At 44.6% G+C, this 27,373-nt stretch overlaps 2 long non-coding RNA genes across 8 annotated transcripts in view; one reads left to right on the forward strand and one right to left on the reverse strand.

Annotated features, from left to right (window-relative positions):
- LOC118177400 overlaps window positions 1–27,373 on the forward strand; it is a 183,839-nt gene that overhangs the window by 115,436 nt on the left and 41,030 nt on the right. For 3 of the 7 annotated variants that reach the window (XR_004755784.1, XR_004755786.1, XR_004755783.1), the window contains 4 exons: window positions 3,771–3,861; window positions 4,119–4,238; window positions 4,834–4,901; window positions 12,969–13,123. This is a non-coding gene — a long non-coding RNA (uncharacterized LOC118177400). Of the gene's footprint in view, window positions 1–3,770; window positions 3,862–4,118; window positions 4,239–4,833; window positions 4,902–6,678; window positions 6,885–7,494; window positions 7,681–12,968; window positions 13,124–13,295; window positions 14,286–26,136; window positions 26,702–27,373 lie in introns of those variants that run through there. The other 4 variants (XR_004755785.1, XR_004755789.1, XR_004755788.1 and 1 more) reach the window with 4 other exon arrangements.
- Window positions 7,580–13,102, reverse strand: LOC118177401. Its single transcript, XR_004755790.1, has 3 exons — window positions 12,967–13,102; window positions 12,489–12,490; window positions 7,580–7,715 (listed from the first exon to the last, which is right to left on the reverse strand). It is a non-coding gene; the product is annotated as an uncharacterized LOC118177401 (long non-coding RNA).

Below are 27,373 nucleotides of genomic sequence, written 5' to 3' on the forward strand. Positions count from 1 at the left end.
ACCTGGCTACCAGCAGTGCCTCCACAGCAGCCCGGCTCCTGCGAAGAAGCAAGGTCGTTAGCAGAGCTCCTCAGGCCACGTTGCCTGCACACTCGCTTTGAGTAAGTCCAGGTGATGTGCTGGTATGCTCTAGATGCAGCATACTTATAAAGTTGCTCGGCTGGAGGATGCAAAGCAAATTTAGACCCCTTCAGGCTTGGCCCAGAGGCAGTTTGCTGCTTGGAGCCGATGTGTTGCAATCCCTGACTTTCTCCACAGCATCCTAAAGCCTGGCCGGAGTTGTAAAATGTTTCTCTTCAGACAATCTATGGCTATTTTCCACAATGACAACAGTTCTCCTACAGCTGGAACTGGTGGCTCCGGGGCCTTTTGGGGGGTTGACCTTTTCATGCTTCAGTAAAGGGGATGAAGCTGCATGGAGTCCACATGCAAGCGATGACAGAGCAGCTGGCTGGCTGTGCCTGCTTGAAACACCGAAAATAATTGTATGTTGTTACCTTGTACTTCTCACCCCGACTCTCTGTTGATTGGATTTAGCTGTTATCTACATTTTTTTTATGTATTTAGGCTGTAAGCCCTTTAAAACCGGCACCCTCACTGCCCGGTTGGAAGAGCGGAGAGGAAGGAAGCGTGCAAAGTCGATGCGGTACGCAGCCATCGCCTTCCAGTGAGAGCCGATCACCTGCAACGTGATGTACGAGCGAATGTGCTGTTTCAGTGTGTCTAATGGTGTTCGGGAGGATGCCGTACAGAAAATAATGACAATGTTCTTGAACACCAGGATGCTTTTAAAACACTGGAGCATGCAGTGCAGCTGCCTCCCCACCAGGAGCCACTGGCAATCTGACTTAATTAACAGATCCCTTCACGTTTTGCAGCAGGGATGTTGTTTTGTAGAAAAGCATCATCCTAGGAAGAGTGGTGCCTCAGCACCACGGAGAGACGGAGACAAGCAGCAATCTGGATTTTGCTTTAGAGGCTTTTAGAAACAAGCAGCTCTGATTAGCTCATTGCTGGCCCAGCCAAAATAATAATTCATCGGGCTTGGAAAGCTCCATTAAGTAGAAGGGCAGGAGGAGCTTCTCGTTTTACAGATGTGTTGGAGGACAGACGGTTGTTTGATAACAGAGTGTGGCAGTGGAGGTGGTGTGGTGGTGGGTGGCGTGGGTCCTGCCCTGAGGTGGGTGGCAGCGGTGCACGTGGGTGACTGTCCTTGGCTGAACTGCAGCTCCTCCATCCGATCGTGTAAATGAGGTTTTTCTCAGCAAACACAGAGATTATAACAGTGAAGTTCATTAAAAACTAAAGAGCAGAACCACGCTAATAGGGACTATGCCAATACCTGTCCAAGACAACTTGCAGCCTAAAAAAAAAAGATGAAAGCAGCAGAGTTGCAGAGCAATGGGGTTTTTAACTTCAGAAACTAAGTCAACTGTAGAACCTGTTGTGCCTGTCTCGGTGGGAACTCTTCTGTATTATTATGATCTACGTTGCTAATGATCTTACGAATTATTATGAGGATGGGTACCTGAAATTACAGCATGAGGAGTTCCTGTGGGGGATTTGTCAGACGTCTGGTTGTGCTTTGATGATAGGTGAAGCATTGGGATCTCAGTGCAACGTGGGAGACGGCAGAGAAAACACGAAGGTGATGCTGGGAGCTGCTGATCTACAGCACAGAAACCACGAACCCAGCAGAACTCTGTTTTTATGGAAGAAAAAAAAACGGCATATCTTCCTGGGCTTTGCAGGGCTGCATGTCAGTTCTTGCTCAAAGGTGAGGAGGTTGCACAGAAGAATCATTGGCAGCTGGGAGCGTAGCGGGAAGGTAGCCAGTTGGTATCACACTGGGTGAGCCACTTGAGAAGTACTGGCATTTGTGCGCTGGCATCTGCTTCTGCAGCCCGTCAAAAGGTGCCAGATGCTGTTTGTGCAATAATAGCTTCTGTGGTTTGGCATTTGTGTCCTACGATTTGCAGCTCTGCCTCGTACACGTTGGGAGGGGACAGTCCCGTGCTGCTGAGCAGAAACCAGACCAGGCTGGGTGATCTGTTGGAGGGTTGGATCGCAGGGGAACTCTCCCTGTCCACAGACAGACTCCAAGAGAGCAACCTGAGATCTCTGGAGACTCCTGGTGCCATTTCCACATCTTCGTAATTGTCTCGACCTCGGTGCATTGGAGCAGTCTGTTTCGCATTTAAGTTTGGGGAGAATTATCTTTTCTTTTGGAGAACTTGCACGTAGGGAAGCAGATTGATTTGCAGGACAGCTTCTGCGAACTCTGCCCTTGTCGTCTACATTTGTCTCCATCATCTTAAGTGTTAGTGGCAAACTGGAAGAGATTGGCTGACTCTAGTTAAAGAGGGACAAACAGACGGCAAGGTTTTGTAATGATACCTGACCTGGGTTTTGGTCGCCTTGAGGGGGGGCATCACTGACTTGCCCACTCTTCTTTTTCCCATGGTGCAGGAGTTCATATATCAAAAAATATAAATTTGTACGCATGAGATGAGAAAAGAATGAATATCAAAATCTTTTATTAAGCCAGATCAATATTCTTTACCCATTTTGAAGACAGAAGAATGGAGGTACGGAGGAACATCCATTAGGGCAAAATAGGTTATTCATCATTGATCTTGTTCTTATCCTGACCTACAAAAAAAAGGGTATTTCCCATATATAAAGCATCGATTTTCGTCCACTTACAGACTGCAGGTTTGGTCTTGTACAGTGAAATTCCCAAGGTCAAAAAATTCAGGAGTAAACGTAATATTGAAAAGTAGTGGTCAAATATTTGTCACTCACAGCACCACATTAATATTTTCCCCTTGGAATCTGATGCAGGAAACTAATATGGCTAATGAAGGACTTAGAGGGCTAATAAGCCCTAAATCAGGCTTCCCAGCCTTTTAATTACGCTGCATAATTATTGGAGATTTGCCATCATCTTTTTAATCTGGTTGATTAATAGGTAGCTTAGCCCACACAGCAAACTATTTACACTCCAGTGATGATTGACTATCAGTTGAAAAATTACAGAGGCAGTGGCTAAGCAGAAAGAAACATCGGCCGCTTGCTCGTATGAAGTGCATTCATCACACGTGTCAAACCTCAGCAGATGTTCGGGTGGGTTCCTGGCTTTCAGGAGGTGAGGTCGTGATGTGTTTGTCGGCCCAGGCTCCTCAAAGAGTAATCTAAGAGAACAGAAGTACCTGTTGTGTTCTCCAGAGGGGTGAGATGTGGGAGCCAGAGGCAGGAGATGTGCTGGGGAAGGGAAGACAGCTGCTGATACCATTTATTAAGCGAGGTGAGCTGGATGGATCCTGGCTGGGCTGAGAGGCAGAGGGCGGTTTGTCCCCACAAGCTGATTTTCCCTATTTCTTGCATAAAGGTTTATGCAACTTTTCAGCTCTGCAGTTTGGGGGAATTCAGGGCAGGTAGTGAATAAGCCTGCTTTAATATTTGGTGGTTCTGAGTGCTACAAGGAGGGAATGCTTTTGTTTTTATATGAGAGTTCAAATTGTTATTAGATGCAAAGCCCATTTAAAATCAGTACCTTGCCAGCAGTATATCTCAAGCTACTGCTTTGTGCCTGATCCTTGGCTAATGCATGCTTTGATTCTTCTGTTGAATTCATTTGAGCGAGGCTGCTCTGCGCAGAGCCGACCCATCTTTTTTAATGGTGCTGCATGATTTCTTATTTGTGTGTATATATATTGAATTCTGCTATGAAATCACACGTGGTTTAAATTGTTATGTATGCTGTTTAGGGATTGCAAGAGACAAGCGCGTCGTGATCAAAGAGATTAGGGTTTTAATACCTTCCCCACCTGTATCCCTCTTCGCGCAAAGTGTGCCAAGGTAATCACAGCTCGGGAAATATTTTTGCGCTGAATAATTCAATTCAAGCGTTGGGCACTCTCTGCAATAAAGCTCTCTCTCTGCGCTGCTTTGATCTTGGCGGGACTTCGGTGGTGCTGGGGCAATGCTTTTGGCCTTTTTTTGGGGCTTTCCGTAGGAACATAATTCAGCCTCACCACTGTTTGGAGCGGCCACATCTCACAAGCACGTCGCAGTTGTCTCCAGCGGATTAGTTACTTCCACGTACCTTGCTCTAGGAGCTGCAAGTCTGTGACACCGACTCTGCCATCCGTTCTGTGATGAACCTGGTAAGCCACGAAGCATTATTTTTGACTGCCGATCACGCAAGCTGTTCGGGAGCAAAAACTTGAGCGCGGGTATGTTTTAAGACATTGTCGTTAGGCGTGTTTCCATATGCCATTTTGAAACCCCCCTCCCCATTTTTGGCAGTAAAAAGCCAAGCCCTGAAAGGAAGCAAACACAAGATGTGGGCACTCAGGCAGGCCTGAAGCATTTCTAGTTAACCATGGGAAGGAGAAAGTCTGGCAATTTTTGCATCAGCTCTTTAGAGCTGGCCACCTCCAGACATCTCCTGACCTTTCTGCCTCCTCCTGACCTTCTATTTTACATTTCCACCTATGCTGAACCTCAGAAGTGCTTTCTGTCCCAGAATAAAACTTAGGAACTGGTAATTCCCTATATAACGCCCTGTATACATTTATTTAAACAATTGTTACCCTTATCAACAATAAAACAGAGGGCTTCACGCGGATTATGGTCATTTTAGCTATTTGTTAGGGATGTTTTCAGGGATTTTTGTTTGCATCTCATCCTCTGACATTTGCTAGGGCGCAGATCCTTCGATAATTGTGTGCTTGGTGAACAAAATGTAGTTCAGCTCCGTGATGCCAGTAAAATTAAACCCTTAGTTTGGTTTCCTAAGTATCAAGCGAGGCATTTTTCCTTTTCCAGGAGTAGTTTGGATTCGTGGTACCGGTTCCTGGATCAACCTCTAGTTTTAACATCCCTTGGGATAACAGGTGAGGCTTGATCCTGGCTATTCACATGGAACTGAAAATCCAAATAATTATAATTGGCCTCCGTAATGAAAATGTCTGTCAAGCGTCAGCCAGAAATGATTTTTTTTTAACGTCTGTGTTGGGCGTAAGAGGTTGCAGCAGAACTGCTGACAGGCTCTTAGCTGTAGTGGCACAAGAAGACCAGGATAATACAGTGTGACAGAGAAATAGATTTTTCCATGTACAAGATGTGTATGTTGGTAGAATAGGTTGGGCCAAAATTACCACACAAAATTGATTAGATCATCGTGTAATGAGAATCATAATTTTAGCGGTGGCTTTTTGACATGATCTTGACAGCATAATTAACCTAGGAGATGTTGAGGCAGTGAAAAGAGAGGAGAAACCTATGTAATTATTGGCAATAAAATATAAAAAATGTTACAGAATAATAAAAAGCTTAATCTTTTGCCTTCCTAGCATATTATCGTAATTGCACCTTTTAGACCATTGCCCCAGATCCCATTGCTCTCCTAAATCTGAATTTTTCTTGAAGAATCATACTCTGTGTATCGCTTTGCGTGCTCCAAATTGCAGGCAGGCTAATCAGTGGGTTTTTACCACACCTAGTTAAATTACACAACTGTTTGGAGAATTTAGTAATGTGCATTATTAAGGAAAAGGTGAAACTGGGTAAGCAGTGCTCACTGAAGAGGAACTTACATTACTCATAACTGATGGTGTTAATGGAAACGTGTCCGTAAAGTTGCAGCATGATGTGAATTACCACGTCTGGCAGCTGAAATGTGCGGCTTTTAATTACCCTGCTTTAAGTCAGATAATGGATTCCCTCATATTATATTTTTATTATTATTTATCTCGGCTCAATGTCTTCGTAAACCTCCCTTCTGGCTGCGTAAATACCCGTTAATACTCAAAACATACCGTGCACGGGGAATTTGTGGTACAGAAAGTTGAGCAAATAACCGTCCCCCAGGAGTCGCTTTTCCCCTTCCTTCCCTCCATGTGCTCATTTTCTCCTCTCGACAGCTTTTAGCACAGAAAGGACTCCCCAGGGGAGGGAGGGATGCTCTGTCCAGTTCCCTGGTAGCCCCGAAATCCCTTCACTGACACCAGCGTGTGGAAGGGAACTGGCAGCTCCCTCCGTCCCTTCGGCACAACTCTGGTGCAAGAGGCTGCAGCAGGTCAGTAGGGCAGGACTGCTCGGATGTCCGTGCACAGTTCTGCTTTTCCTTCGGGGAGGTTTGGCATCACATTTTCCAAAGGCTTTCCCAAGGTACCTGCCTCGCAAATCAAGGCAAAGCCTTTAGGAGCTGGATTAGTACAAACCTGGATTGGGAAAATAGATTTCTTTGGTGGGTCGGATTTGAATTTGTTCCTCTCTATGGCACAGATCGAAGAGGATCGTCCTCTCTTCCTTATCCCTCCCCAGCTACCCAGCTCCTGATGCTCTCAGGGAAAGGAGGGAGGAAAGTCTAAGGTGCTTCTGCCTCTGCTTCGCTGGAGAGCGTCGTGTTTAACCTGGAGGAAGTTGTCAGCAGCCTTCGGCATACACGAGGTTGTAACACAAACTTAATCAGGGTGAAAAGTGCTGCTAGCACAATATATGCCGCCTCCTCAGTCTATGAATAATTGCGGATGGCTGGGCTAGCTGGTTTTTAATCATTAGCACCGGGTGACGTTAACCCCTGCGGGGAGGAGCCAGCATAAGGGTGAATTTCAAAAGTTTCCTAGTTTTTTTTTTTTTGTTTTCTCTGCTCCTTTGCACGATGTCAAGATGCTCTGAACGCCCCTTTCACACCTCTGCTTGCCTTCTGCCTGGTGATCCCAAAGCAGTAGGACTCAATGAAACCAGTCAGGGAGGGGGATGCAGGGGGCGAGCGGGAGGGGAGGTGCGATCTGTGTAGCTGAATTTCTGGAGGCCATGATGAAGCCAGCAAAGAGAGAAGCATGGAGAAGCCCCCGGCTCTGCACCAGGCCACGGTGAACCTCCGACCCTTTTCCTCAACAATAATTCATCCGTCGAGTCATTCACGTCCAGTAGCATGAAGAGTGTAATGCACTTTAAGCTGAAAATAGCTAAATTAGGTGGTGAAACCTGAGACTAGCACCTAAAACAGCCCGTGCATCTATTTTATGTGTGCGCTACTCATCTCATCGCTTCCCGAGCTCTGCTACCTGCAAAAGCTGCTGGTTTAGATTGAGAGGTCTTTGGCAGGAAAAGCTGCTGTACAGCCAGAGCTTCTTAGGGCATCAGACACAATGGGACCCAACTCCTTGCTGCTGTTGGGCTTAATTAATCAAAATCAGTAGGTGATGAGGCATTGTGTGATGCTTGTTAGCAGGTGATGTGCTTTGTATGCGAGAGGTGAGGAATCGTTAGCTTTTAAAGGAACAGAATTGGGAAAAGAAAATGAGTCTGTTGTGAAAGTTGCTCCCCTGGAAGTCCCTCCATTTCCCCGTGAAGGATCTGCCCTTCATCTTTTCCTTCCAGTGCTCCTTGTCTGAGTCCAGAGGGAAAAGCAGTTCTTTTCCTTTCAAACGTAAGGAAGGCAGTGCCCTCCCGGCTCCGTTTAATCTCTCGTCTTTCCAGCCTGGTGAGGAAAGGATGGGACAACAGAGGCAATCCCACACCCTCACCAAACGGATCGGGTAAAGAACCCAATTCCTTAGCCCGTTGTTGCCATCGTGCAACTCCAAGCTCTCGTGCTGGGATCCAGCCTCCACCTCTGACAGCAGCAGCAGGAGAAAGAGGCACCTGGGGAGCTGGAAATGGAGCTGAAAGCTGAATTTTATACGTGTTAGCAGGAGAGACTGGGTGAGGGGGTGGAAGGAAGACATCACAGAGCCTCTCATTACATATTGACGTGGTACCTGATCTCACCATCAAAAAATGTACTGAAGGGAAGGAGGATTTAATAGAAAGATGCGAGATCTACGCGTACCTACGTTTACACACGTATGAATACGTGAATATCTTTTGGGTGGGCGAGCTGCATGTATTATTATTAGGGGGAGTGATCTATAAATATGTTTGGTAGTCTATCTGCATACATTTTGCACTCCATAAATCAGATTTCCAGCGATGTGCAATACAGCTGAATATTTGAGATAAATGCAACTTTGAAGCAATGATTTCTAAATCAAAACGCAGCATTTAAAATTCACTGGCAGCTTTTATAAATCAGCAACCCAAGATGTAAAACTCCAGGCTCTAGGATGTGTGTATTTTTAATTTCACCTTGTAAATCACAGTGCTGGGAAGCAAGAGAAGGGGAGAAAGATTGTGTTTCGTAAATGTTTATTTGTAGGGGTGCCCTGTGCAGGGAAACACAAGGAGGGAGGCTGCATTGTTCCTTCAGCCGAGCTTGAATTTACCCGGAGAAAGCTTTGCAACAAAGCTGCGATAACCGAGCCTGCTTAGCTCGTTTTATTTTTACTTCTCCTGCTTGCTTTCCAGCTTGCAAATACGGTTTGGTAGCAGCTCAACAGCTCAGTGGTTTTGTGTTCAGAAAGGGAAGCGTTCGAGAAATCCCAGGTCTGCCTGGGCACACCGCAGCCGCCTGCGGGGAGGAACACAGCCTCAGCTCTGCAGGCTTCCAGCCAAGGCAGTGGGGACTCAGCTTTCCCCGGCCAGTAGCAGCTCATGGGGCAGGGGGAGTTATTTTGCTAGCAAGCAGCGATTGCCACGTGTTTTTGGGGTTAGCACAAGGTTTCGGGTGTTGCCTGGAGCGCCTGTGTGCTCCGGGAGGTCTTAAGGCTGGCATCATGCATTGGTTTTTCTGTTGGAAACCTGCGTGGGTTGCACCAGCGCCGCTGGATGCAGGATTTAGGTACTTCTCAAGCATCTTCCAGCTTCTGCAGGCAGTATTACAAGTGAACGCTCAGCAGTTTAAACAGATGCAGATGGCTCCGCAGCGCTCAAACCAAAGGCAAATCGGTGTCACGGTTAATGGAGCAAATAGATGCCGTGATCAGCACTGGAAAAAGCAGGCCAAAATCCTCCTCGTGTAACCAATATTTAGTCATCGAACGCAGAAACTGAAGCTGAATCATGGAAAGAGTCTGTTATAAAATAGTTTCTGTGTATTTCTGCACGGCAGTCTAAGTAGATGTACACTGAGACTGGCAGCTGCCTTCCCTGCATATGCCAGGGAAAATTCAGAAGGTTTGGAGGTTCGTTTCAGATACTCGAGTTGGTCCTTGGCTTATCTGAGGTGTGAGAAGGTTTGAGGTGTGTAAAACTGAGCTGTCAGTTTAACAGGAGACAGAAATTTGCTGCGGTTTCCGCCTCTTCCCTCATTTGCAACTAATTGGCACAAAGAAATGACCAGAGATGAAAAGAAGCTTTACACAAAGATGACAAAAAAAAAAAAAAAAAAGTCCATTTCAGTTTCCCTGTGACTTCAGGGCCTGGGAATGGATTTGTTTAGCTTGACCTCAATAGTGAGCGTGCTGCGTAGCATGTCACACTAGGGGAGCTAATAATTCCTTTTTGTCCTAAATTCTATTAATTTAGCATGAACCGGAGTCCAGCTGATTGTGGGCAGGGGCTTTTGTCTTGAAAGACGTGGGGCTCAATTATCCTGGCATAACAGAGCCGGGACATCACCAGCCTGTTGCTCTGCATTAGCCTCTACCTTTGTGGGATGTCTTTATTTCAGCACGTCTGGCTTCCCGGAGAAGTGGCTGGTGGGCTTTCTCGGTTCAGGTTCCCTCCTGGAAGAAAGCAGGCTGCCAGAACATCAACGGTGTTGGGAAAGCAACCGCTTCGGTGCCCAGGGGCTTCGAGTTGGTCGCTTATCTAATAAAATATGGCAATGCAGACCTTGAAAGCACTGCTGCTGGTGGCTGGGAGCGTGTACCAGGAGAAGTTTTGCTGCCTGTGTGGTTCCTCGTGCTGCTGTCCCGCCCAGCCATGCTGATGGACCCTCGGGGCTGACTCGGTGCAGCCCTTCTAAACCTGGAGCAGCCGTGGCTGCCCTGAAGGAGAGGAGTAATATTGCCACTTCAACCTCGTCTATCCTAATTTTGAGCAAATCCACCCTGCGATGCGGGCTATCCAGATGGTGTCTTTTACACCTCCTCTTCACCAGCTTGGGTGTATCTTAGCACATTCTCCCTTGCTGTCCTCCTTGACTTTGACGAGGCTCAAACCCTGCTTTCCCCGTGGTTAGGTCTTGCCGGTGCAGGTGGGTGAGATGTTTTTTCAAAGAGCAAAAGATGGTGATTAGCGCTATTTAAAATTAATGACCGTGGTGATGATGCACAGCGAAGGAGGGAACGAAGGAGGGAACGGGAGAGGAGGAAAATACCTGCTTCGTTAAATAATGCTTCATAATAATAAATAAAAAAAATCTGGGAGAGGGAATTTCTTGCTGGATGCAGTCCCTGGCGGTACCACTGAGAGCAGGGACCGTGAGGTTGTGGAATGGTAATGGCTGCGTTTCCCGGTTTGTTGGCTGCTAGCAGCGAGCTCCGTGGCTGCTGTTAGAGCTGTGATATCCTGAGGCCCGAAGCGAGAATATGCGCTGACCGAGCCCGGTGTCGGAGGCAGTGGTGATAATGGAAAACTACCTGTACATTCTGCACTAGTGAGAATATCCGTTCTCGAAAGATCGCACGATCCCTTTCAAGGCATGAGAAGTAGAAATTGGGCTCACATTTCCCTAGCTCTTCTCCAGTTCTTTGTGTTACCCAGGACCGTTTTGCCCTGTATAACTTCCTTGCAGAGAGCCTCCTGACCTCCCTCGTGTCGGGGTAAATTCAGACGAGACGGAACTAGAGGGGGAAGAACAAGAAAGCTCCGGCGCCTCGAGCTCCTGAAGCAGAATCTGTGCGACAAATGTTGATCTCTGCCCGAGCTTATGTAACGTGGAGCTGCTGGCTGGCTCAGGAGAGCACAAAACAGCGTGTCTTGTGATGCATGCGCTGGAGGAGGAGGCGTTTATAGAGCCTGAGCAGCTCGCTGGTGGTTGGGAGGCCAGAGGAACGTCCCGCAGACGGATGTAAGAGCAGGGTCGATTAAATTGACAGAAGGCAGAGACAGAGATTTCCAGTTCTCTTGTACTGCGTTCGCATCGGTGGCAGCTGACATAGACTCGAGGAAAACAAAACGCCAGCAGTTCCAGAAGGCAGGGAACCTGTGTTTACCACGTCCCCATGGCTCTGCAGGTGTTACAGACCGAGCTGGCTCGGAAGGCTGCTGTATGCAGCAGCGAGGTGCTTCCCCAGCTTGAGCAGGCTGCTCCACAGCGCCTGCAGATGCTCGGATAAACCCGGGAGGTGCTGCCTGGCCAGCGATTTCTCTGTGCCTTGCCTCTGCACAGCCTTTGGCCCCTGCTGAGTTCCCGCAGGTGCAGATGTGGCCAGTTGTGAAAAATCTAACGGGAACACGTCAGCCCCCGTTACCCTAATACCATCAACGCATTTTGTGCAGGTGGAAAAAACAACAACAAAAAAAAATCCCATGGCATTACGGGCTCTGAATATTCAGAAATTTGGAATCAGGCGTGCTGGAAGAGAGGAGTGCTGGGAGGGAGAACTGTTTGTTTTCTCCTGGCTTCTGAGACTTTAAGGTGCATTAAATTCATGTTTTCAGCCTGTTCTTTGCAGAAGTAATGGCTAACTTCTATCTAAAAAGAAAAAAAAGGGGGAGGTGAGTCCTAAGGAATACTTTCTTAGGCACCAAAGCATGGCTGTGTTGAATTGGCAAGGCAGCTACTGAATTTTAGGAGATCTCAGGAGGCAATCAAGAGCAGCCCTTTGCCCCCAGATAGTTCAGCACATCTCTGAGTGTCTGCAACCGGGGCTGAAATTGTACAGCAGCTTGGAAAGCTTCTCTCAGGGGTCCATTTCTGATCTGTTTGCTTTAAAGGCCAGGTTGCCTTTTTCTAAAAGCGCAAGATTGAAGTTTTTTTCTCTTCGACAAAGAAATACCGGATCAGGAAGAAAGATTTTTTTTCAAAAGCGGTTAATCAAACCGAGGGTCACGGGGAGGGTCACGCAGACTTTCAGCAGGTAGGGGGGCGAGCCCACGGTATGTGCTGGCCTGGAGCACAGCATCAGCAAGCACAGAGGTTTGTGCACCCAAAACAGCCAAAAACCACTGTATTTTGTAGAGTGCTTCACGGGGAAGGGCGCACAGATGGGGATGTGTGGAGGCAGGTCTTGTGGCACTTGGAGGCTTAAAGGAGGCGGCAGCAAGGTGAGGATCAGGCTCTTCTCCCAAGCACCAAGTGATAAGACAAGGAGAAACAGCCTTAAATTGTGCCAGGGTTGGAGATTAGGAAAAATTTCATCACCAAAATGGTTGTGAAGCGTTGGAACAGGCTGCCTGGGGAAGTGTTGGGTCATCACCATCCCTGGAGGTCTCCGAAAGAAGCGTAGATGTAGAGCTTCCTGACACGGTTCATTGTAGGACTTGGCAGTGCTAGGTTAAAGGTTGGACCAGGTGATCTTAGAGGTCTTTCCCAACCTGAATGAGTCGACGATTCGGTGACTTCCCTGCGCCCCCAGCTGTACAGAAGGAGGTACAGGCAGGATCTGTGCGGAGCCAGCTCGGAAATGGAGACCACGGCTTGTGACTCCTGGCAGGAAAAGATTGTTTGAGATCAAAGACTGGAAGAGGTCATGGGGTCTTTGTCCTTGGAGATATTCAAAACACAACTGGACAAGACCGCGAGCAACCTGTTGTAGTTGACTGTGCTTTGAGCAGGGGGGTGGGCTCGGCAGTCTCTAGGGGGTCCCTTCCAACCTCAGCAGGTCGGTGTTTGAACCAAGACGTTGGCTGCCCTGTTTCTGCAGAGTTCAGCATTATTAGCTAATTAAAGATGGATCAGAAGGCTCTTATGCATTATATTTAGTGGAGTGGGTTATCAGAGTCAGGTTGCTCTACATTAAAAGAGAACAGAAACTGAGGGGAAAGGAAATAATTTTTGTCAGCTTCATTTGTGTAATAGATTTTCTGTGCTATTTTCCGTTGGGGGGGGGGGGGCTCGCTTTGAAATAGAGGTTGACTTCAAATTGTAAGTAATGCTTGTCTGCTGTGGATTTTTTTTAATACAGATTACAAAGAAGGAAGAAAGAAAGAAATGCATCTGGGCTTATATCCAATTGGATTACTGTCAACCACATCCAGCTGAGAAGGGAAAAGACAGATGTATTGATGGTCACTGAAATGAGATGGAACAAAAGACGACAACCTGAGCAGAGAAGAAAAGGTACTCTTTTAAAAAGGTTGTGTTTTGATGGTGCATTATTCTGGTCTTTCAGAGCTTCCTGCATATCCCTGTATGCCAAGTAACCCCCTCTCCTTTTTTTTTTCTTTTTGCCTTAAGGACTTTCATTATTATTATTTTTAATCAAAATTCAGCTGTACCCCTTTCCTCTCAGCTGTCCTTCATCGCAAGCCACACGGCACATTTTTAGACATTTGTAACCCGCAAAAGCCTGCTGCTCTTCCATTTCTGTGATCTGGAAGATGCAAAGTCCTGGAGCCTAGGGTTTTTTGGTTGTGTTGAAGAAAAGGCCGCTCAGTTATTTCCATTTGTCAGTCGCGTTACATTTTCGGTATGTACCTCATCTTCTGGATTTTTTGCCTGCCCTTGTAGAATCCATGCTCACATACTAGAGTGAAAACATAATTCTTCCTCCCCGCAGTGTGTTCTGTGAGTCATCAAACGCCCCAAAAGTTTGACTGTTATCAGCCTTACCTGCTGAGATGCAAATGGGGACAGGTCCAGCTGACTATGTGGTGCCTGGGGGACTTCAGCCCAAGCCTACCTGTGCGATGCTAGATTAAATCATTTCAGTCCAGGCTGTCACAAGTATTTTGCTCCCTAATATCCATTGTGATGGCAGGAACCAGTTGGCTAGATGCCTTTAGGATCTGTCAGTTGTTCTTCCTTGTTTTGCTGTAAAGATCTTCCAAAATAATACCTTTTCTCGAAATGAGATGCAATCTTGAGTAATCCATCTATCAATTTATATTTCTGTGTCTATCCATGGAACAACAAACCATCCTAGTGCAAAATAAATAAATAAATAAATCCCCAAAAGACACAAACTCCAACCACATGGGTACACGCTTAATTTTGGCTATAGCCTGTTGTGCCTTCACTTTGAGTGGATCATGAGCAGATACCAAAGCACTTCAGTCAGCAAGGGTCCACGCAGAAGTTTGTCGGCTGTGGTTTGAACTGTTGGCTGGTTATTAGTCTTTGCCTGGATTTTTACCTGATTTTGTGTAATGGAGAAATTGATGCCTTCCTTTCTGATTAAGGCTCAGCATTTTATTTATGGAAGCCTCTCAACTGGAAGGTGCTGTACAGACGTGTAAAGTATCATTATTATTTCTCTAAAGCATGTTGTCCATAACTCACAGCAAATATAGTTTATGAAACATGCTTGCTATGCAGCTTTCATTTTTCATCCTTATTTATTAATACCTTTTCAGAGCACTTTAGATAAGTATTTGGAAATCTAGTTATAGGAAAGTCGTATTTTGCACATTTCACTTTAACTGGGAAGAACATTGTTTTCTGATTTTAATCATAAAAATGGAATGCTCCTAATAGAGCGGAGAAACCCAATTTCCTCCAGAAGCATTTGCAGGCTGATCTGGTTCAGATATTCCTGCGATCGCAAGAGAGTAATATCTTGGGCATGAGAAAATGTTCTGCAGTATACCTGAAACAAATATAGCTGTACTGGACAATTATGTGTTTAGCATCATTGACTTTCAGCTAGATGGCTAAGATACTCTTTACTGTCCATTGTCAATTATTAACCTTCACAGCTACAGTGCTTTGTAATTCTGAGCATGGTGCATGCATCAGATGGAGCACAGTGAAGGAAGGCAGCTGGAAAACACACCATCCAGAGCACATACGAGGTGTTGCGATGACTTGGCTGCGTTGGTTTGCTGTTCGCAACTTGCTCCGTGCCACCTCTTCCTCCTCCTCCTAATTGTCGCCCACGTGAGCGGCGTGGTGATTCAGAGGGGAAAAGCTGCATAAATGGGCGTGAGAGTCGGAGCTCAGTGATAAACTGGGATCGTAGCACTGTGACCTAGTCCTGCCATTCCAGTCCTTTGCTAGGACCACTCCTAAATATAATATAAACGCTGCTGGGTGCAGTGGAGTTATCAGTCTGGATGTGCAATACAGGAGAACTGCTGAGACCAGAATTTATTCTCCATCGCTTTGGAACAATCAGCTGGTAGAAGCACGCCGTGCTCTTAATGAAGAATACTGTTTTCTCATTTTCCCCGGGATTGAATTCTTTTATTCTGCTCAGTGTTTGTCAGCTCTGGCCTCACATTATGATACTTGTGCCAGACCCTCAGCTGGCATGGTCCTGCAAAAGTCAGCGCAGCTACACCAGCAGTCAGCTGGGCCCTTTGTGAAGGGATGCTGATAGAAGGGATGCTCTTTAGTGAAGGGTCAGGCCCAAGAGCATCAGCTTCTTGTGTGTTCCTCACGGTTTTAGACTGAAATTCAATGATCCCGTTCATTACATTTCTTCGACCTGTTCTCTGACCGCTATGTTTATATCTGTAATAAACTTGCCACTGCATAAACTCAAAGCTAATTCTGTTTTACTAGATATTGCTATGTGAACCATAAATGGAAGGTACGGAGGAAACAGAAGAGCCCCCTGCAGTGTTAAGCAGCAGGTTGCTGAGTTTATGGATTGTAGGCAACTAAGGTTTTTTTCTCTTCTCTCCCCCCACCCCTTCTTCACAAATCTGAACTAACATCACTTGATTTTTCAATATATATGCAAACAAATCACAGCAAGTGATTTCATGGTCAGTGCTAACAGAGTTCATTTGGAGTTGCACAGCAGCACATTTTGAGAGCAGGGGGATCAAACATAAAATTATATTGGCACCTTGTAGCTGTAACTGCAAAAGGATTAGGAAGCTTACAAGGGACTGGAAGTTGCATTATGGGATCAGAAGCAAACAGAAAGCACTTCAGGCAATGCTTTCAAAAATGTGTAAGTAACTTTAGGAGCCTTTGACTTTCAATTAGAGCTAGGGAAGGTTTTCCACCTGTGATTGTTTTGTGGCAAGGAATACAAGTTTGCCAGCACTGTGATTCCTCTTGAATTCATCTCTGCTTGACTGAATTTTTCTGTTTTGGTGGTTGTGATGTGTATGTTTTACCTGGACAACTATCTGCTTCCTTAGGAAAACGTTCCTCTGAGGTCCTTTCAAATTGCCCAGAGTCATTCTTTTCCCCGTTTCTTCTCCCATCTCAGGAGAAAGTCCAATTTCTCCATAGGCATCACGAACACTTTTCTACTGGGTATTCTTACTGATAAATTTGCTACGTTTTTGTATGTCTCGGTGTTCCGTTGGTGGACTTTGATGCCAAGCACAGAAAGTCGAGTCTCCCCTCAAATGTTTAGCTTTGAAACCAGTAGCATTTAGTAAGATGTCAGTGTTGAGGTTTATTTATTCCTTTCCAGAAGTCTCGCTGCAGGATACTGGGCAGGGTCCATCTGGCTCCATGTAGGGCCTTTTTTATTCTGTTTTTTTTACGTTCTGCTTTTGGATCTGTCACTGACACTTTCATACTTGGGTCATAAGCTCTTTTAGACAGGAATTGGCTACTGCTTCTAGTTTGTTTGTACGCTGCCTACCACGAAGATTTCTTATTGATCAGTCTTAACACATTCTTCCAACAAAATTATTATTTTCAATTATGATGATTAGATCTGTATGAGCCTGAGTCTCTTTCATGAAAAATTGGATTATTTCAATCCATGATAAAGAACTTTGAGATTAAAATAAAACAGTGATTTGTCACTGCGGGGTATTAGTGTTTCCATCTATACTGGCATACATCTTTTGCAGTGTTCACAGAAACTGCATTCAATCTCTCTCCCCTGCAAGTGAAAGTGCTAATGAAGCAAGCATATGTTCAGATGTGGGATGGTATCTTGTTGCAGTACTATACTGAGAAGATGAAAGTTGGCTAAAAGTAGCACGCAGCATAGTCATTTTGTGTGCGTTCAGCAGAGTAAATATTTATCCTCTGTTTTTAAAGGCACAAAGGCCCAAGGAAAAGGAAAATGCACGTTATCAATCTGTATTGTGCTGTGCATTTGAGGTTTGTTTTGGTTCCATCGCATGCTGTTTATCCCTCCTGCCCTCTGTACCCCCACTTTACATGTAAAATAGCCTTTTTGTGTGACCTTAGTTATTGAATTCCATGTTGATACTCCTTTTCCTTACTGGTATTTTCCCTCAAACCCTCGGAACGCATACTTAGATTGAAGTTTGTGTTTGCATCATACGTGAGTTCCAGTCGTGTTCTTTCCCATTGGTTTTCATTTTTCTGTCTGAAATAATATAAGAAGCAATAATTCATTTTAAAATGCAAATGCTTGAATGGGTTAGTGCCCTCTTTCTTTTTAGGCAAGTTAAAATCTGAATACTTAGGTATAGCTTCAGCACTATAAAAATTAGGAGATTGGTTTAAAACAGATAATACTTCTTTACTCTGAGGGTAGTGGATTTCTGGCATTTGCTATCACAAGAGGTTGCAGAGAAAAAGAGTTTTGGAGGTTAAAATGGATTAGACAAATTCGTAGATAATTGCTACATAAATGGGTGCTAGAAGAGTTGTGTAATACAGCAATCCTGGATGCAGGGGAAGCAGGAGAAGAGATCAAAGAAATGGCTTGATTTGGATGTTCTGCCTAAATAGCGTCTCTTATTGCCACTTGGAGGCAGAACTGGTCAAGCTGGACCAGCCTTTAGGCTGTTTTGTAAGCTTTCATGTATGCAGTATATCTAAGTATAAACAATTCGGTAGATCTCTACGAGGTATTTAAGAGATGCGTGGATGCAGCACCAAGGGATGTGGTTCGGTGATGGGACTGTAGGTCAGCTTGGTGGTTGGACCTGGTGATCTTAAAGGTCTTTTCCAGCTTAGATGATTCTGTGAAATCTGTTTAAAAGGAAAAAAAAAAAAAAAAAAAAAAAAAAATAAAGGAAGAACTTGTTATGGAATTTTTTTTTGTAGAAGCAAATAATCTCTTGAATTAAATTGTATTGTTTCATTTGGGAGGGGTCAATTTGATACTAGGGTGAAGATAATGAAGCCATGTCTCACTCAAACAGCTATTTAAGGTACATGTTACAATACCAATTATGCTCTGTGAAGTCATTAAAATGATGACTTTTCAGCATCTGATTGTAAGAAGTTACATTGGAGTAGATAGCACTAGACATTAAAGGCGACTGTGCAAGGCAGAGTGCACGCCATATGGGGATGATAGGGTCCAGAAAGACAAAAGGGGGAGGGAGGCACTGGGGCCCTTAAAAATGCATATCCATGTTTTCCAGCTGAATGTCACTCAGCACTAGTACATGTGAGGTGGATAAGTTTATGATCTCAGTGATATCATTTAATACCCAAGACAAGCTGGATTTTGGCTTTGTCTTTGCCAGTGTTCAAAGAATAATAAAATGGGATAAGTTCTAGGTGTTTCACAAAAGGAATTATTTACTATGCCACGGTGCCACGCATTAAATGTTAACAGACAATATCTCGCAAGATTTACTGTAGGAACCTCGCTGCTTCTCCATTTTGAGCTATGGAGGAAAAATGAGAATTATTGCTGGGTATGATGAACAGCAACAGTATCTCGTGATAAGTTTGGCCATAACTCAGCATTTACTGCAGGTCACCACTGCAATGATAATGCAAAGGAAATTAATCTCTGGCCCTGGTTAAATGAATGCAAGCATGAAAAGACTAGCACAAAGGTGCCTAGCGCTCACATGAGGATTAGTCATTAATAAATGTACTAAAAAAGAGATACTATAGCCAATAAATGCCGTGACCATCATCTTTAGCTCAGATATGAGCAGAAGGTGCAGAACTCATCTCCCAGCTAAGACCCCAGTAAGCTAATTCGAAAGAATCCACATGATTATAGAGGGGATGGAATAGACTCCAAAGTCCCATGAAGTCTTGGCTCTGTCTGGGGTAAAGCCATGGAAATTTGTAGTAAATCCCTGCACCAAGGAATTGTCAGCTAGTAAGATGAAGTCAATGTGGTGGCAGAAGAGGGTTTTCCACTCATTATGAGACAAGGAGTGACTCTCCGGCACGTTGTTTAGTGGTGTAGTTTCCTGCTCTGAGGGACATCTCGCTTTTCCTTGAATGTAAAGGAAATATGGAGTCTAGGTGGCTATTTGGCTTACCGCATTAGGCTCCTAAAGCAGAGCCATACGAGGAGTCTGCAAGGTGATAAATGTGAATTTATCCAAGAATTTGCCAGGTCCCAGTTGTGAGTGCACTTCTTGGGAACAACTCAGACAACCTCAAGACCATCCTTCTCTTCTGACATGCTGCCTTTGGGCTGAGTGAAGGAGAAGCACTCACCTAAACAAATACAATCTAAGATTATCTATCATTTGTGAGATTAATTCACTGCTATGGTTTTGAAAACCCCTCTGCAACATTCTGGCCCCGTTTCAGGTTTTGCAGCACAGCCCACCGTGGTAAAGTCGCTCTTATTCCACGTTCCACCACCAAGCCAAATTCCTCTTCTCTTTAGTCAAGCCCAACCCTAATAGCCTTAATACATGTTCCTCTCCCCTGTCTTTTTCTTTATTCTTCTGTTTGTGATGTTTCTGAATGAGCAGAAAAATTAACCAGGGCTTCATTTCATCTTTTTCTTTTTTTCTGAAATGGTTTCTTCATTTCTGAAATGGTTCTGAAATAGTTTGCTTCTCTGAAGTTTGCAGGCATTTCACCACACCACATGGAATTTGTTTTGAAAGAAAGACTTCTGGGGATCATGTATAATAAGGTTCAGAAACATGCCTGTCTTCTGCAAGCCAACAAACCATGATGCTGTGATTGGCATATAATCAGTTATCAACTATGCAGTTTTTATCAGCAGAGTGTGCATGAGATGGCTCCTTACGTGGAAATGTACTTGTTCAACTGAGACAGATTTTATGGACCATGAAAAATCTGTCTAAGCTAGATTTTTCAGGTGAGAGTGAAGGAGAGAAAAGAGAAAGTAACCATCAGTCATCCCTTTCATATTCTTTGTGTATAGCGCTAAATACCTGCTATGAAATATCAAATTGAGAACTGTTGTTTGTGGGGAGTCAATTTTCCTGCCCTTTCATGGGAGCTCAGAAGAAGTTTAAATTTAGGCTTTACTACCGAGTAAGTTCAGGACTGGGAGTAAGTCTTTTTGTCTCTTTTGGCCTCATAGCTTCATCTGTAGAATGCAAATCATGCTTGATTTGGGGAGTGTTAAGGGTGCATATTTTAGCTGTGTCGTGTGGAGCAAGGACTACATCTTATTTCACAGCTCACTGAGCTTAGAAGCTCAGGGGTAGAGGGGAGTCCTGGTCCTGCTCATCATGGACAAACTTTGTGGAAGAGAAGTCTTTTAAGTGTTGTTTGGAAGCATAACTTTTTAAGACACAGGATAGGTTTAATCCATTTGACAACCAGCATTTTCTGCTGTAGTAAACATCATAAATGGAAACAGTTAATCAAGACCTAATAATAATAATAATAATAAAATCGGATATCTAAGGATCTATCATTTAAAGTCTTTTGATACATTTCTTAAAGAATAACTGTGCCTAAAATGTTCCTCTTTTTTTCTTTACATCAAGAAACACAAATATAAAACTGTAGCTGCTTACAGGCGATCAAATATAGTAATTATTAGTGCTTAAGTGCTAATTTACATTTATAGACATTCATTATGTAGGTCTGTTCCTGAAACTGGGGAAAGGCGTGTGGGAGGGAGCACAGAGGATCAAAATCCAAGTAGCCTGATGGATTTCACAGGAGTCACACAAGTTTATGCTAACTGAAAATGTTCCCTGCTCAACTAAGTGCTTCTATTTTCACAAATACCTGCTGTCAGAGGGGGTACGGGGGTAATTCTGGTAAGCACTGAGCACCACGTAGCTGCTGCTGGGAAGTGCTCACAGTAGAGGCATGGCTCCAACCACGGGAGCCAGGCTTTTAACCATGCTGGAGTTAAGAAATATTTGGAAACTTTTCTGATTCAGTCTAAAAGAAATCCAAGTCTGGGTTCCTCTGATTGTGGCGCAGTTCCCCTGAAGGGCCGTTCATGGTCCTTGATGGCTGATTCTTGCAGACGGTGCAGCCTGCTGTGCCACTTGCAAAATGCGGTTCTGCATCTGGTCCTTCCCTGCACCAACCTTCGGGAATGATGTCCAGGTGTCAGGTGGTCAGCCCATGCTTAAACCATGATTTATGGCCAACTCAGTCACTTGAGGTAATTAGCAGTCCATTCGTTAAACCCTCCATGTGGAGAAGTCATCAGAGGTGTTTCTGTTCCTGAAGAAACCCTTTTTTTTTGCTTTGTTGTTTTGCTTTTTCCCCCTTTTGCTTGAACCCCTTGCCAGTTCAGGGTTTGTCGGCAAATTCAGTGGCCCAGAACACTGGGCTCTAAGCCTGACCCTTGGCTGTGTCACACGACTCGTTCCAACTTTACCTGAATTTCTCCATCCCTCTTAAGTCCCATTAAATGAGGGAGGATCCTTTTTCACACCACTTAGCTGTCTCATTTGCTTCCTGATTTAGAATAGGGATCACCTCTGAATTTGTGCTTTACCCCAGCCAAGCTTTCTCATTCCAGTAGCACACTGACAGCAGAAGCAGCCTGGAGTTTCCACGTGCTTGAAATGAAGCTATAAAAGCCATAAGATCCTGCTGCACGTCCCATGGAAAGCGACAGCACAGCGGGTGACCGAGACCATTGTTGTAATACAGTCTCTTAGCACTCGAACAATTGGGGTGAGCAGCGTGTCGTAGGATGGGAACAGTGACAGCTTGTCTGACCAAGAGCAGAGAGCAAGTGGGGTCAGCACCAAAGCAGGCCCGGTGGGGCTGATGCTCCAGCATTACAGCCCACACAGCTTTCGTTGTAAAGGGCAAGCTAAGGTCAGCGTGGTTAGACTGCACTTTGAAGAAATTGCCAGCGAGTAAAAGACTGAGATGGAAAGCTAGATTTCAGGCATGTTAGTGAAGAAAGACACTCATGGTCTCTTTAATGGACTTCTCCAGGCTACCCATCTTGTAAAGATCACCTGTGAAATGTCTCCTTTAGCTTATTACTTTATTTTCTGCCGATGGTACTCATTTTTCCTGGTACCAAGTCTTTCCTGAGAGTTATTATCTGAATTACTGTATATTGCAGCTATAAACCAGTTGCCTGTCTAGATGCTCTCACCGTAAAAGGGGCCTGTCCTGCAAATGGGACCTCGGTCTCGCTGCTTCATCGCAGGAGGGTTCACGGGGCTGCATGCTGCTGGTGCCTCCAAAGTAATTAGCCGGCAACAGAGATGGCTGAGCACGAAAAAAATAAAAGGTAAATAGGAGTCGGGATGATTTTGTGGCTGCTAATGCAGGAAGCTCTCCTCACTGAGAGGAGAGGTGTGTATCGGGGAGCTCCTGGTGAAAATTCAGTGGGGTCCAAGCTCATCAGAAAGAATCCAAGAACTCAAGTAGGACAGAAGTTCTTAGTTCTCATTGCATACAAAGGTACCCCTAGCCACTCCCAGGGAGGAGAAATTATTAAAAGTTCCTTAGTTTGGTTCCTTTTTGCTTGTTTTCTGCATTCATCTGTTAGGAAGCCAAGGTGTCTGGGGAACTAGCTTAAACTTGTGAGATTGTTTCAAAGCGGTTGTCAAGATTTTTTCTGTGATGCTGGTAAGTCATTTAGCGACTTGTTTGCAAGCCTCAAAAGAGGGATAAAAACATTCCCCTTTTTTCACAGGGGATCTGGGTCCTGTCTTGTGATGACCAGAAGAGTATCTTTGAATCCTGTTTGTTTATTGGGAGCAAGCAGGGACAAGCGCAGGTGGTGCAAAGCTGTTGGAGGCAGCTGTACAGACAGGCCTTCGTTTCTTTCCTCAATTTGAGGGAGTATCCATAATGAACGCACGTGAAAGCAAGCGTCAGTCTTGCACCTAAAACTGGAGGAACTGTTCACATACTTGAAACCAAATGGGTGGCCTCAAGTAACAGATATCTAAAGGCTGCCTTGGAAATGCTTTACAGCGTTGTATGAATACTTCAAGAGCTCTTCAGAACGTAGTCAGTGTGACAGGGCTTTCTGGAGATCTTTTCTTCAGAGGCATTTGTCATGAACCGAGGAATAATGCATGATGCACTTGAAGAACAAAGGGAGTTATCTACTGGGTTTCAAAGGAGAGATTTTTACAATTACAGCTGCTCATAAGGTAGTCGGTAGGCAGATTATAGTGTTGGAGTGAATGGCTGATTGTCTTTTCTCTCACAGGTTTCTTGTTCAAGAACCTGTTGAGAATAAAAGAATTATGTATAAATCTATGCAGAGAGTCCAACAAGAACCGAGATGAGTTTGGTTCCCCCTTTCCTTTTTGGTGCACACACTCCTGGTGTACAAAACTGCTTGCTTTTACTGCCTTGTCTCTGAATGAAAATTTCAGCAGCCTTGGGCAAGCAGGCATAGCAGGGTATAAATATTACAGAGGGATCCTTTGGGCTCCTGTACTTACTGATGAAACAAGATTTGACAATCAATCTGTGAAACTCTTAAACATGCAGATTCGTTTTTTATTATTATTATTATTATTAAGTCTATACAGTGCGAGCTAAAACATGCTTTTTAGGTAGGCATTACAGGCAAGGTTACACCCGAAGCAGAGACATAAATGGAGACTAATAACACATCTGTAACTATTTAAAATGAAATTGAGAGATCTGTGGTGAAACTTTAACTTTTAAAGAGCTTGTGTCCCATATTTGTAGGTGGTTTCTGCCCAGGTAGGTAGTGGTGGTTCTTATGGGCCTGGCGGTTTTTATGGGTGATATTCCACTGATTTTGCCATCTGCGGTCATGCAGGTGAACCTGTTCTGAACAGTAAACATCTCCCAGCTGGATACCTGGATCATTCTGCCACCGATTTCAGCGTCAGAATTTGTTTTTACCCAAGGTGTTCAGGGAACCGCAATCCAGCAGGGAAAGTCAGAGCAATATAGGCAGCTTGCGCCCTGAAACACAGGTCTGGAGCCTCAGCTAGCGTGACTTGGCAGAGGCACCGTTGACTGCAGTCATTGTCCTTTGAAACCTTGTTGAAATCAGTGCAGCTAAAACCAGCACAAGCAAATATTTGGCCTAAGCAAACCTGTTTGCTTTGCATGGAGCCAGCACACAAGGCCGTGCCTGGAAAGCACTTGTACCATTTTCTGTAGCATTGGAAGGGGAAATGACAGAAGTGCACAAAAGGCAGATCTGTGGAAAAAAAAAGGAATAGCTGAGGATCTTGGGGAAGGTGTACTCTAGAGACTTTATTTTGTTGTATTTTACTAAAGGAAAATATTGAACTGATTGTACTTGCAGATTATATTACAAATTCTGTTTTCCGTGTTCAAATAGAAGCCCAACTGGCTACCAAAGATGCTCTATTTCTCTTCTCGGCTAGCAATTATCCTACCTGTTATCACTCTGACTTTTCCCATTTGGCACCGACACAAACCATGTAATTATATAAATACCTCTCCTCTCCCTTTCTCCCTCTATTCCGTTTGTATTTATACTTTGTCAAAGCCTTTTTTTCTTCATGCTAATAGCTGTGCAGAGTCCTCTGGAAGTCAGCCTTCCTAGCTGTGCTCAAGAAGAGCACTGGCTCTCCTTGCAGTGGAGAAAAACGACCTCAGTAAAAGCCATTCATTCATGATCAAATGTGGTGAATCTAGGAGACCATCTAGTCTCTTCTATAGTGTTTTCCTTAGAGCACGGAGGGAAATGTAATTTGCTTGACATCATTGTTTTTGTGTGGCCTGACATGCCATTTCAGCATAAAGCAAGCAAAAAACTAATAATAGTAAATTGACCCCGAAATTCTAGCTCAAAACCTAGGGAGAGGCAGAAGAGAGATGTACAGAGGAATCCATTGTCGAGGGAACTTGGAGGCAAGATGCTCTCAGAGAGGGGAGAGAGCTGGCTGAAGTAAGTGGCAGAGCTCCCCCATCAGCATCCCACCCTCAGGATCGTACTTGCTGTTCAATATTTGCAAGCTGCAGCTCAGTCCAGCCTGCACGGGACCAGCGCTGGGAGTCACGGGCTCATTTTTCTAACAACCTGGCCCACGTCTGCATAAAAGTTAACAATGTGAAATAAACCAAACCAAGGCCCTTGGTAGCCCCAGGAAGGCTATTTATTAACATCGCACTGTGTGTGCAATCCATGTATAGCATACACACTGTACATAATTAAAACTCTTAGAGCTGTAGCACTCCATGATTAATGCCTTAGGTAGGCACTTCGGCTCCTAATACTAATAGGAAGTGACTCGCTCTAAACCATGAGTGGTGCTCGGGTACCTCAGGAGTAATAAAGGTTGCTCTAGGCATATTGCAAGATTCCTTGACTCATTAATTATAGCTGCCCGAAGTGGAAAGTTTATAATTAAACATATAGTTTACTCTTCTACTTTTGGATGAAGTAAATTAAGGTAATTAGATTTCTTTTCGATTAAGCGTATGGTGCCGTTTACGAAGTGTGCAGGTGAGTGGAACAAGGAGGTTACTGTGCAAGGAATTTTGTCTTGAGCTCATCTGAGATCCCGTGCGGAATGATGTGATGTTTGTAATCAAACACATTAAGTTTAATTATCCATATAGGTGTTTTTTTGACTCTTGAAAAGGAGGGGTAAAGAAAAAAAGTACCTTGTCTTCCTTGTCAGGACCTTCTTTTGGGATGCAGCCATTCTTCCAATTTCTTTACTGTTAAACCGAGTTGCAGGTAAAAGTCTTTCAGCTGAAAATATCAGAACAAGCAATGAAAAAATTCAGATGTCCCAGTGCAGGCATGCGTAGTTAAAAGAACAAGGGTTGTTAGTACTATATGTTAAGCATATTGTATGTTACTTACCATGTTAACCACCGTGATATTTGAACATGTAGGGTAGGAAAGTATTAGCTCAGTTTTACAAGGAAACGGAGGCACACAGGCTTTAGTCACTTCTAGTTCACACAGGGGAAAAAAATAAAAAAGAAAAAAAATACCTTAATAAGGAATTGATCTTGAATCGTAGGATAGTGTCCTTAACTTTCAGCCACTCTTTTGACCTGCCTAATGAGCATTGGTTTATTTAAATAAATCAAGAGTAGAGAGACTAACTGGAAAACCTGTGAATTGTAACCCCTCCTTTTCTTTGCAGACTTTCTGATTGCTTTGTAAGACTGATTGTGCAGCAAATAAGGCAGCTTCGATGACATCTTGGCTTTGTGGTTTTGTTTTGGAATTGATGCTATAAAACGAACGCTTTGTGTTATTGCAACGCTGAGTCCCCCCTCCTCTAATGTGCATTTAATTCAGTGCTGACTTACACAGAGATGTATGCATTTTTGTGCTTTTGTACACACACACATCTGACTACAAGAAAATTTCCTGTGTGGGGAATTTTGTGGTTCGGCTTTCCGTGATTTGTTCCGAGTTGTGGAAGGAAAGTGCAGGGAGCTATTTGCGCAGGGTCACGCAGCTAGATGAGGAAAGAAAGAAACGATGGGGCCCTTGATAGCTCATATCTTGTTGTGGGTCTGGTCCTCTGCTCCATTACCAAGAGCTTTTATTTGTATATTGTCTGGAACTTCGGCTGGAGCTCCAGTGTTTCTGATCTGGGTGCAATTGAGTCAATAGAAGTCAGACTCATTAATCCTGGCCTGCGGCAAGTCTTCATGGCTGGAAACAGTACCAAATGTCTCCTAATGACTCAAGTAGGGATAGTATGGAAATAAAGGAGTCTGAGTACTTAGACTTCAGGAACGTGTGTGGTGGTTTGTTCAGTCCCCCGCCCATCTTTTTTGTTCCCTGTTGTAGGCAGATACGAGGTGTGTATTGATTCCTGAGAGAGCACTAATGGCATTTGTTTCTTTGCAGAATTAAACTTGACATATACATAATAATGACTTTGTCAGGCTCTGCCTTTAATGAGCTTTTCCAGGCTGTATTTGCAACACATTGAGGGTCTTTTCTGCAGCTTATTTTCATGAAAAAGAAAGTTAAAGCACATTGAACAGGATTATCGAAGTGGTGCTTTAGCACTTGCATTGCCACACAGGCATTTTTAAGGCCCATGTCCTGCAAAAGACACTCTAAATGCAGGCATGGGAAGCCTTTGCAGTTATCCTTCATCACGGTGAGGGTTTAACTCTGCCAGTGCAAGTGACTATTCTGCAGTGCAGCAAGGTGCTTGTGCTGGTGGCCACCTCTTGCCACTGGTGACCAGCCTTCATTCCTGCCATGTTCCCTGGCTTTGGCCTCGCTGAGCAGGCCTCATCGGCTCTCGGAGAGCACACGGCGGGGACAGAGCACTTTGTTCCCTTCCTCCCTCTGCATCTGCACTGCCCCATGCTCCTTCTGGTAATTGGCCATCTGGTGCAGCAGTCCAGAGCCAA

Source organism: Oxyura jamaicensis, chromosome 22 (assembly GCF_011077185.1).
Source record: "Oxyura jamaicensis isolate SHBP4307 breed ruddy duck chromosome 22, BPBGC_Ojam_1.0, whole genome shotgun sequence".
In the NCBI taxonomy this organism is placed as follows: Eukaryota; Metazoa; Chordata; class Aves; order Anseriformes; family Anatidae; genus Oxyura; species Oxyura jamaicensis.